Genomic DNA, 12,310 nt, shown 5'->3' with positions numbered 1-12,310 from the left:
TTCCAGAACCAATAAACAAAAGATCACTAAAGGACTTAATATCCTAAAGCAGTGCTTGGATGCAACATGGGTAAAAATAAATACTGGAGGGCCTGAGAGAAACCTACACTCTGTACTAAAAACAATTTCTTTCTGCTTCATACCCCCAAGCTGAGATTTGGCACTGGTTCCAACAAAAAACCCACAGGGTCCCCATTAGCTCAACAAAACCAGCCCATTGCTGAATAACCACTGGTTCCATGCAACGTAAAAACACCATACAAACAAACAAACAAACATCAAGAAAACCAGACAGTCCAACACTACAAAGATAGCAATTCAATTATGGCAAAAAGCAACACTACACTGGACACTTTCCAGGCCAGCAACCCCAGACAGGACTCAACCACAGCCACACAATCAAAATTTAGCTAAAATATCAGTAAACTATTTCACCCTATATTCAAAACTTTAGACAAGACAACTTCCTGTTTTTACTCCTCTCAAAGAGGACAGACTGAAGGGAACCACTACTGTGAGTTGCTCAAGAGCTGCTCCTTCCAGTCCTGTCAACAAGGAAAAAAGAATAGTATTAACAATGGAAAATTACTTTCAAGTAAATGAACAATCTGTCGTACGAGATTTTTTAATCTCATTTAAACTCAGATTGAAAACGTAATCCTCATTTGAGGGAGCCTTTCCTTGCTACCCACATCTGGGTGCGCAAAATCATCATAGTACAATTCTACAACAGCAGCTTATCAACTCTTTGAGAATCAAGGATATGAGAAACAGAACTTATATATAGTATATAACTATAGTAGTAGACAGAACTCAAGAAATGAAAGATTACACAAATTTTGTGCAGCAGAACAATCTTACATCAAATAAACATCCGTAATAATATTACTATGGAATTAAGGCATGAATACTCTTGATTTGTCAAAGAGTGGACAACCTACTATATGATGGCTGTTGTTGTTTTCATTCCTAAAACACAATTATTTCAGCATCAAGAAAGTTATTACAACCATGATCTAGGTACCTGCTTAGACCTTCAGCTGGACTTCAGACAGAAAGCTCTGTTAGATACCATTGGAGCTAAAATGTTGCACTGTTAAATGTACAATTTCAAATACCTTGATAAAAAAAAAAATGGAAAAACACCTAATAATAAACTAATCTAAATCCTAAATGTAATCAAGAACATGAGAACACAATTAATGAAACTCAACAGACCCCGTATAGTCATTATTTACTTCAAGGGATCGTTAAGATTTGGGGAGAAAACCGTTCAGTCAACATTACCACAGTAATAACAAAACTCTCCTTACCAAAAATTCTCATTGTTACTCTGTGGATATGTATGACAAAATGAATTCAGTTCTGTTCACTAGTTGTCCAAATTCCCTACTAACACATGCACATACAGGTGAATGCAAAGCCTCCTTACAACTTCTCAATACGTACATCTTATTGCTCAAATCTCACTTCTCACCTGATATATAGTATCAACTTCGTGGATGACGTCTCCCATTTCAAATTTGGCTTCATTTTCTATTCGTCTCCTACTTCATGCTTCTCCCTATGTAGTTTTGGCACGAGACTGTCCCATACTTAACTTGAACCTTAATGGAATAATTAATTTTCCTGGCAAAGAAAAAAACCTTGAAATCTTAGTAGGGTACAAATTTGTATCTGTTGGTGATATAAACAAATTCCAAACACATTTCCATTACAATGTAACACATAGTTCAACTTTCCTTCATTTTATTCAAATCACAATATCCATAAGACTGAATTACTGAGAAAATGAAAAGATTAATGTCAAAATTACAAATCTCAAAAGTTTAAGTCGTAATGCAGAGTAAACTACTAGTTACCATTAGTTAAGTGAGGAACAGTATTAGTTGGCATCCACTCCGACTTCTGATGCAACAGCAGGGCTAAACAGTAGGATTAGAAGGTGACTGCTCCATGTATAGTAAGACACTAAGGAATACTTTGTTCATCAGTACTCATGTATGGAAATAACCAGATTCTAAAACCATCTTCACATTCAAGATATGGCAGAAATTTCTTGTTTTACATTGCCACAGTGCCTGGTAAAAACATGAAATCCCCTTGAAGATAAATATCCCAATAATTTTGAAAATTACTCTCCCAGCAAGACCTTTTATAACATAAAACCCTGTTGATTGCTGTTCTTGATGATACTTCCCAAAAGCTCCTTCAGCCTATCATTTTAAATCATTTCAGTTTCTTTTTCAAGGTCCAACAATACTTTTATGATTAGTGCCTCTACCTTTTCTCTTGTTTCCTTCAATTAATTTCTTTCTAAGGACAATCCTCAATGTTGCTAGGGCATAATGTATGACGACTTAGGGCTAAGTAAATGAAATGCATCATACATGACAAAAATTATACATATGGACAGGATTTTCTCATCTTAGTACTGTAGCTAGAAACCTTTCAATATGCTCAATGATATGGAATCAAAATGTACAAATGGGAAAGCCACAGCAATATTTAATGATGATACGTACTGAAAATTTATTAATATAACAAAATGTATTGGTACTGTACTGAAAAAATTATGAAAATACAAGTTTGGTCAATTTTGCTTTAAATATGAACACGATGATTGGCAAGAGACTAGATGAAGTATAATAGAGATAAAATTAAAAATATGAAATTTTCATTATTAAAATGAAGTTTTATTGTATACTTACCGAACAATTATAGAGCCGTGATTTCCACGAGCGGCAGGAATACTAAATTTCAAAATTTAGCGCTCGGTCGGCGTCGCCAACACTGGTGGTGATGACGTCATCTCCCTCCACTCGCGGGAGAACCAGGTACAACTGCCCAGGTGAATCCAATTCTTTCTGCCCGTCCGTCCACCTAAGGGGAGGAGGGTGGGTATAATCATAATTGTTCGGTAAGTATACAATAAAACTTCATTTTAATAATGAAAATTCATTTTTATTGTAGTGTCTTACCGAACAATTATAGAGCTGATTACACATTTATGGGAAGGTGGGATTCAGTGGACCACTAGTATTTTTAAATGGTTACATTTATTGCAATACCAGTAAACACTCAAGGTGTCTGTTGTACCTTACCTTGTAAGAGAGCTACAGCAGACTGTTACTGCCTCTGGTCGGTGCTCTTCTTACTATTGTAGAGGAATTGGAATTTGACCAAAGTTAGCCTCTACAGGAGTGGAATCCTTACCGTAGTTTCAAGCGAGTCAAGGCTGACTGACCGGAGGGATAGTAACAACAAAGATTGCCCTTGCCCTGGGCTAAGACCAGAAATTCAATCATACAAAACATTTGTCACCAACACCAGATTTAAAAACATATATACCCAACCATTGTAAAATCTGACCTAACAGACTGGTGAGTATCCCAGGTACTCAGTACCCCCAGCTTCCCTTGAACTCGACAACCTATTCAAGGTGAAAAGTTAGATAAGAGGTGACGACCCCTGTGCCGTTTCTCCCAACACCATGCCAGAAACCGCCACCGGACCTAACGTTTTACAATTCTCGAAAACCGTTTCTATCTCTTTTGATGATAATGACTCGCAAAAACCGAATTCGATCTCCAGAACGTGCTCTGAAGAATCGAAGCTAAAGATAAATTCTTCTGAATGCTAAAGAAGTTGCCACTGCTCTAACCTCGTGAGCTTTAACTCTCAGAACGGAAAGATTGTCGTTCTCGACTGCGAGTGAGCTTCCCTGATAAGCTCTCTAATAAAGAACGATATAGCATTCTTAGAAAGAGGACGAGAGGGATTTTGAACCGAGGTCCAGAGCTTAGGAGATTGTCCTCTAATACCCTTAGTGGCAAACAGATACTGCTTAATAGCCCTGACTGGAACATAAGAGCCTTTCTTCCTCCTCATGTCAACCAAAACAGATAAGTTCCTTACCACAAAACTCCTCGGCCAAGGGATTAGAGGATTCTCATTTTTGGCTAGAAAGGTCAAAGCTACCGAAAATACAGCATTGCCTTGAGAGAAACCGACTCTTTTGTCTATAGCGTGCAATTCGCTGACACGCTTAGCAGAAGCTAGTGCAATAAGAAAGAGTGCCTTCTTAGTCAAGTTCCTGAGTGAAAGCCGACTTCAAAGGCTCAAACGGTGGCCCCATGAGGAACTTAAGCACCACATCTAAGTTCCAAGCCACTGTATCTTGCGGGAGCTTAGTGGTTTCGAAAGACCTAATAAGGTCCTGACAGATCTGAATTGGAGGAAATATCCAAACCTCTATGTCGAAAAACCGAAGAGAGCATGGCTCTATATCCTCTGATCGTCGAAGAGCCAGTTTCCTTAGAGTTCCTAAGAAATGAAGAAAATCTGCTATTTCTGTTAAAGAGGTCGCAGAAGTAGAGACTTTAGCACTTCTACACCACTCTCTGAAGATTCTCACTTCCCTTGATAGAGTTTGTTAGAAGACTCTCTCCTACAACGAGCGATAGCTTCTGCAGCTCTTCTTGAAAATCCTTTCGCTCTGACAAGATTCCGGACAGTCTGAACCCTGTCAGAGCTAGAGCGGACAAGTTTTGATGGAACCTCTTGAAGTGAGGTTGTTTGAGAAGCCACTTCTCTGGAGGAAGAAGTCTGGGGAAGTCTACTAAACACTGGAGAAGTCCGGGAACCACTCTTTCCTGGGCCAAAAGGGAGCGATTAACGTTAGCGTTACATTGCTGTGCGACATGAACTTGTTCAGCACCTCCTCTTATTAGACCGAACGGAGGAATGCATAAGCTTCCAGACCCGACCAATCCAACAGCATTGCGTCCACCGACCAAGCTAGAGGATCTGGGACTGGAGAACAAAAGAGAGGAGACGGTTGTTCCTTGATGTCGCGAACAGGTCTATTGACGGTCTTCCCCTCCAAGGCGCCAAAGTTTCTGACAAATCTTGTTGTCCAAAGTCCACTCCAGAGGTAACACTTGCTGTTGAAGACTTAACTCGTCCGCCAGGACGTTCATCTTTCCCGGAACAAATCTCGGGACTAGCTGAACCTTCGCTTCGTTTGACCACAGGAGGAGATCCTTGGCTACTTCGTACAGAGAGAAAGACTGAGTCCCCCCCTGTTTCCGCACGTACGAGAGAGCCGTGGAGTTGTCGGAATGCACTGCCATACTCGACCTTCTACTAAGCTCCGAAACTGTCTGAGCCCCAAGAAAACTTGCTAACAAAGTTTCCTTTAACATTTATGTTGGATAACTTCTTCTCCTTCTCCGACCAAGCTCCTGAAGTCCGTTGATTTCCCAGTAGGGCTCCCCAACCTGTGTCCGATGCGTCAGAAAAGAACTGTAGGTTCGGGAGGATGGGCGTAAACTCTAACCCTTCTTCCAACCTTGCTCGAGAGAGCCACCACCTTAGGTCATCTTTTATTTGATCTGTACAGGAAAAGGTAATCGAGTCTGGTTGTGTCTTCCTGCACCAAGAGGCTCTCAGGAAAAAACTGCAGAGGTCTCATGTGCAGTCTCCCAACGTCACAAAAATTTCTTTTCCACTGACGGCAATTTGCCCAGGAGCCTCATCCACTGATTGGCCAGAACTTACCTTTTTGTCCAAGAACGCCTGAAACTGTCTCCAGACAGCCCTTGAACCCTCTTGCGGGGACAGAAAAGCCCGAAAAAACTTGTAGCATTCAGAATCATCCCCAAATAAAGGATGCTCTGAGATGGAACCAACTGGGACTTCTGTTTGTTGACCAGAAATTCCTAACTTTCTGGCAAGATCCAGAGTTGTTCCAAGGTCCTTCATGCACCGACTCTGATTCCGACCGGAGAAGCCAATCGTCTAGATAGAGGGAGATCTTACTCCTAATATGTGTAGCCAGCTTCCTATCGGGGATAGAACCCTGGTGAAAAACTTGAGGAGCGGTCGCTAGTCGAAGCAAAGCGCCCGAAACTGAAACACCTTGCCTTCGAACATGAACCTCAGGTACTTCCGAGATTCGCGATGTATCGGAATGTGAAATAAGCGTCTTGCAGTCCAGAGAGACCATCCAATCCCCCTGTCTGATGGACTCCAGAAACCGACCGAGTGGTCTCCATATGAAATTTTGTTTTCTCTGGATGCAAGTTCAGGGCGCTCACATCCAAAAACCGGCCTCCAGCCCCCTGATGACTTGGGAACTACAAAAAGGCGATTGTAAAAGCCTGGAGGAAAATCCCCTTCTATCTGTTCTATCGCTTCTTTGAGAACAAGCGCTTCCACTTCTGCGGCTAGCGCCAGAAATTTGTCTGAGCCCGGAGAGTATGCCTGGAATGGAATTGGCACAGGTGAGAGCGAGGGAGGTGAAACGAGAGGAATACGATAGCCGAACTTGAGTACTTGCACTACCCAGGCTTCTGCTCCTCTGTTTTCCCATTCCTCCCAAAACAGAGCCAGCCTGGCTCCCACTGGTGCATGAAGAACCGAGCTTTCATTTGGAAGGTTTGTTAACCTTGGCCGAGGCCTTAGACTGAGGTCGCAAATTCGATTTCGGCGAAAGAAGCGCTTGGGTTTTCTCCCTCGAAAAGGGCGCTTGGGCCAGAGGAGAAACCGAAGGAACAGTCTCCACAGGAGCTTTAGGTCTCTTAGTAGACTGTGCCAGTAAATCCGAAGTAGATTTCTTATCTAGCGCAGACGAAATTGACAACACTACATCGTCTGGAAAGAGGTTATCTTTCACAAAAGGAGCAAAACAAGAGAGCAGACTTCTGTTGGGACATAACCCTTTTAGAAGCAAAGGAGCACCAAAGTTGCCTTTTCTTAAGGGTACCAAAGGCGATGAGCGAAGCTAACTCATCACATCCATCCCTAATGGATTTGTCCGCACAGGACAGAACACCAATCCAATCCTCGCTAACTCCTGAGAAAGAGAAGGACAGTCTTCGATCTTGGCCGCTAAAGCGCCAATAGTCCAATCAAGGAAGCTAAAGACTTCCAAAAGTTTAAATTGATTCTTTACAACGTGGTCCAACTCAGGCGCTGTAAAGAAAACACTTTCAGCTGCGGCGAAAGCAGATCTTCTAGAGGAGTCGATTAAACTGGAGAAGTCTCCCTGGGAGGAGGCAGAAACTCCCAGAGAAGGAGCTTCCCCAGTTACATAAAAAACCTATACCTCTTACGAAGCAACTTAGAGGGAGGGTAAGCAAAAAGAGCCTTCCCTAAGTCTCTTTTCATAGACATCCATTTCTCCGTCTCTTTCATAACGAATGTCTAACCGCTTTAGATAGAACAAGTTTTGGGAGGAGAGGGTCCTGAAGTTTCCTCCTCATCAAAAAAGTCGAAGTTGGGGAGCGCGGAGCCGCTTTCTCAAAATAATCTGGATAAGATACCAGAAGAAATCTAAGGAGACGTGAATAACACGAGAGGTGATGTGAATCCTCCTCCTCTACTTCTTCTTCATTCTCGATACCGCCGAAGAAGTAGACGGAACTACAACCGGATCTGAAGGTTTCGAACCACCCTTGGGACTCATTCATCCAGTGGTTAACATCTCTAACTGCTTGCGCAAAGGCGCCAGAGACGAATCAAAAACAGTTAACGTAGGCTTGGAAGAGCCTAAATGTTCAGCAGGAGGCGGAAAAACTACTTGCGCCTCGCTCGGAGCCGTCGAAATTCGAGGCGAAACAGGCGCATCAGGCGTAACAGACGAAAAAGCGCCTAAAGAAACACCCTTAGAACTGCTAGCTACAGCGCTAAAACCACAATCTCTACTAGTAGATGGAGCCGAAAAAGGCACAGATTGAGGCGACGAACGAGCCGCTAACGGCCGCGGCGCAACCCTACTCTCAGGCTCCTTATACCGTTTGACTGGAGGAGGCGAAGAATCGGCGCCTGAACGCCTCTTTAAGGGACGCGAAACGGGCGAATCTCGCCAAGAGCGCCGCGCGACCGGAGACGAATCGCTTGAATCATTCGAAAGGCGTCTGACCGCAACACCTTTCCAACGCTTAACCGAGCCCTGTTGAGGCGCAAACAGGCTCAACAAGAGAGGCGCCTGTCTGTGGGCAAATCCCGATCGACTCCCTTGGACTTCCGGTATGTCTTCTCCCCGGTGCGGGGGAGCTGGACAGTGACCTTTGTCTAGGAGACGTGTCAGGACAGACAGACGCACCCTCAACTACACTCTTACCTGAAGCCGCTTTCTCCAAAAACGTCTTAACTGAGTTACCAAGTTGCAAAACCGTATTCGCTAGTACCGAAAATTTCTGATCTAACCTCGATTCCAGACTGGCAATGGTGTCGGAAGAAACTACACGGGAAGCCGGAGAAGCGGGATTAGTAGGAGGAATAGGAGGTGTAGTTAAAGGAGACATAACAATTGAGGAGAAAACAGAGGGAACAGATGCATCGCAAGACGAAGCAGAGCTAAGTCTACTTTCCCTAAGCGCTGCTTTTCTAATTCTGTCTTTAGCTAATTTCTCCGAGTATGAACTAAAAAACTTCCATTGAGAATCAGTCCAATCACACACTCGTTACATGTTCGATCTGCTGAACAAACCTGTCCCCTACACTCACACATTTAGTGTGAGAATCATACTCTAGCTTGGATAATCTAGTTTTACATCCTGAGATGCAAAACCTAACTCCCGACGGACTAGAATCCGACATGGCAACGCCTAAATAAAAAGCAAAATAACAACAACGCCAAAAAAGAGTACTTCACCAATTCCGAAGATCAAATTCCCCAAAAAACAAGAAAAAAGCGAAGCAAAGTCATCCAACCGCACCGACCACCGATGTTCACCGGACGCCGGCAGGAAAGAATTGGATTCACCTGGGCAGTTGTACCTGGTTCTCGAGTGGAGGGAGATGACGTCATCACCACCAGTGTTGGCGACGCCGACGCTGCTAATTTGAATTTAGTATCCTGCCGCTCGTGGAAATCACGGCTCTATAATTGTTCGGTAAGACACTACAATAAAAGTTTCAATTACAAGAAGACAACTTCTATCTCTGAAATGTGTTGAAAAAACACTTGACAGAGTTGACGTTTGACTGGCAAAACTATGGGAAGAGGATGGAAAGGACAAAAGTCCATACCTAGATAAAATACACAGACACACTGCAAGAAAACTGATGCAAATGACGAGATAGAACACGCGAATGACAAGGATAGAGCAGAGTGGAAGACTCGAATATAAACATCATCAGACAAGTGAAATGTTGAAAAAGAAGATAAGTGTCAATATCTTGCATTAGTTAAGGCTTAAAGTGTAAGACTAAGTTTTTATCTCCTCCAAAGTGCTTCCCAATAAATTATTCTTGTGCATTTCTTTATATCTTTTAATGTTAAATGACCTATTTTCGTAACTATTTTCTTCATATAAAAAAGTCTTTGCAAAATAAAAATAAACAATATATGTACCCTATACATCCATTGTATTCATGAAAATGCAAACTTATTTGAAAAAATCCTGTGGCAACAGATAAACCCACCATATGAAAGGTCTCTTACCTCTCAATCAACCATCATTTTAACCAAATGCATTTCAACACATCAACACAATTAGCAGAGAAACATAATTCTCATATCACAACATAATGAATCTTTCAAAACAAAAACTGATATCACATATTGGTAAAGTATAACAGCCCATAAAATAAAAATAAGACATGAATTTTATATCAATCCATACTACACCATAATACTACAAAGAAATGTAACTCATAATGATAATAGCTGTATATTATTATTCTTCTAAAACCAACAAAATAGTCTACAAATGTATGGATGGATGGTATTTTTGTAGCGTTGTTTGATATTAACTTATTGTGAACCAAGTCTTGCATGATTATTAAAACTACTAACAAATATCAACCAAACACCATGGATCTTACACAAGGCTTCTTGTTATTTGTACTAAAAAAAATATCTTATACAATTAGGCTCATTGTACAAATATAAAAAATAAAAGGTAATATCATTACGTACCAATGATTTAAATACTTGAAACTTGTTTTTGTGGAGATTTACATTATACCAAAACTGCTAAAATCACAGTAGTACATATACGCTTAGTAATCCTGTATTTGCTAATAGCCTAGACATATAAACCATGTAACATCATGGTCAGTAGCCTACAACTTGCATTATACCATCCTCACAAAAATGCCATAAAAAACACAGGCTAATGCACATGTGAGCATTAGTGTGTATATTGCCAGAGCCGCATATCATTAGTAGTCAATAACTGTACAGTACTGTATACTTTCTCTATATCTCTCTCTACAATGAGTAAATACTCATAAACATAAGCAAAGGTAAGGTACAAATCACAATTTTTACTGAAAATATCATTACTATATCAATATAAATATCTGGCAAAGGCTACACTTGCTGTAAAGTAATTTCCTTTTCCATGCAGAGTTGGTATTCAGAGGCTTATACATATAACCTACACGTAATACCAAACATAAAGAACATTGAAGTACAAAGTTTATACATACAAAAACATACCTCGGCTATTTTCCACATGGGCATTTAGTGAAATGTTCTTTATACACTCTTTGTAGTATATTGCAGATATTTTAAAAGTTTCTAAAACCAATGATTGAGCAAAAAATTACCATCATCATAATAATAATAATAATAAAAGTAACAATAATATCTTTACACAATATATGCTGTATAAATAACTGAAAAGAACACATAAGCGATGTCTCTATCTCTACAAGCCTGACTAAACTTTTTTTTCCTAATAATCTAACATACTGATTTACTCATGGGAAATTACAGTTTTTGGTCATGTAATAGCTTTGCACCAACTTCATTTTTCATCTGGCAGACCAAGTTTGAGTTACCCTTTAACCTCTGAAGAGAGAGAGAGAGAGAGAGAGATGAGAGAGAGAGAGAGAGAGAGAGAGAGAGAGAGAGAGAGAGAGAGAGAGAGAGAGAGAGAGAGAGAGAGAGCCTATCAGATTAAATTTCAACATGCTGTAATGTTCTTCTCTTCTTTGATTTACCATATATGTAATTATATAATTGTTACCTTTACTGAATTATTATCGTTACTGTATTCATTCCTGAATGAGACATGAAAATGGAACAAAGATAAGTTCACAAAGTTAGGCAGCTATGTAAGAAGAGACCATAGGGAACTGATGAAGGGGAAAAAGGTGTAACAATGATGCTCAGGCCAAAGGCCTATGGCAAATTATATTTAGCACACCACATTGTACTTGGTATACCCCTATGAGGTCAATTATACAATAATGTTGTTACTATGAAAATGTGATAACAATAATGTACGGTGTATATATGTAAATTATGTTTCAATGCAAAAAAAAACATAAAACAAAGCAACAATAAAGACTTAACTAGAGAGAAAATGTTATTGTTATAATACAATTAAGTTTGTTCATACTTACCTGGCAGATATATATAGCTGTATTTCTGACGTCCGACAGAATTTCAAAATTCGCGGCACACGTAGTGGGGCGGGTCGGTAGGTGGTAGTACCCATTCCCGCCGCTGGGTGGCGGATATCAGGAACCATTCCCATTTTCTATTCATATTTATTCATGGCCCTTGTCTCCTGAGGGGAGGAGGGTGGGCACTCTAAGTATATATATCTGCCGGTAAGTATGAACAAACTTAATTGTATTATAACAATAACATTTTGTTCATGAAACTTACCTGACAGATATATATATAGCTGATCACACCTTCGGATGGTGGGTTAGAGACAGACTAGGATTTTTAGGAAACTTTAAAATTCAAATAAAAGATTAACTTATTGGTTCCTTACCTGATAGCAAAGTAGACTATGTGATTACTGGTCACCTAAAGCCTGCTTATGCTTTATCAGAGTTGCCAGCCAGGTTTTGACCTGTAGTGCTGGTGCTCTCTGGATGCTCTGTCAACGGAGACGTGACCACAATGCGACAAGACCATCTAGGCAAACATATGGCAGTAACACAGCAACCGAACCACCACCTGACCAACTAACGACAAAAACCCTGATATAACACTATTGGAATGGAGATTTTCACAGAAGATCTCACCATCAACCAAAAAACACAATAAACTAACCTAACTAAGCTAAGGGATAGGGAGAGAGCTACCTTCAGCCCCCAAAAACTGTGTCTGCGAAAATGTAAGGTCCCAAAGAACTACAGTTCTCGTAAATCGTTCTCACATCCCGGAGGTAATGTGAGGCGAATACGGAATTGCTCCTCCAGAAGGTGCTATCAAGAATATCTCTGATAGACATGTTCCTTTGGAAGGCAAGAGAGAGGTAGCTACGGCTCTGACCTCGTGACTTTCACTTTAAAGAGGCTCATATCAGTCTTCTGGCAAGATGAATGAGCC

General features: G+C 40.8%; 1 long non-coding RNA gene across 1 annotated transcript; it reads right to left on the bottom strand.

Moving 5' to 3' along the window:
• Nucleotides 1-464: 464 nt before the first annotated feature.
• Nucleotides 465-2,744, bottom strand: LOC135194978 (uncharacterized). Its single transcript, XR_010310042.1, has 3 exons — nt 1,863-2,744; nt 1,478-1,629; nt 465-545 (listed from the first exon to the last, which is right to left on the bottom strand). It is a non-coding gene; the product is annotated as an uncharacterized LOC135194978 (long non-coding RNA).
• Between the last annotated feature and the right edge of the window lie 9,566 nt (nt 2,745-12,310).

Source organism: Macrobrachium nipponense, chromosome 15 (assembly GCF_015104395.2).
Source record: "Macrobrachium nipponense isolate FS-2020 chromosome 15, ASM1510439v2, whole genome shotgun sequence".
In the NCBI taxonomy this organism is placed as follows: Eukaryota; Metazoa; Arthropoda; class Malacostraca; order Decapoda; family Palaemonidae; genus Macrobrachium; species Macrobrachium nipponense.
This window is presented reverse-complemented; position numbering and strand designations above follow the sequence as displayed.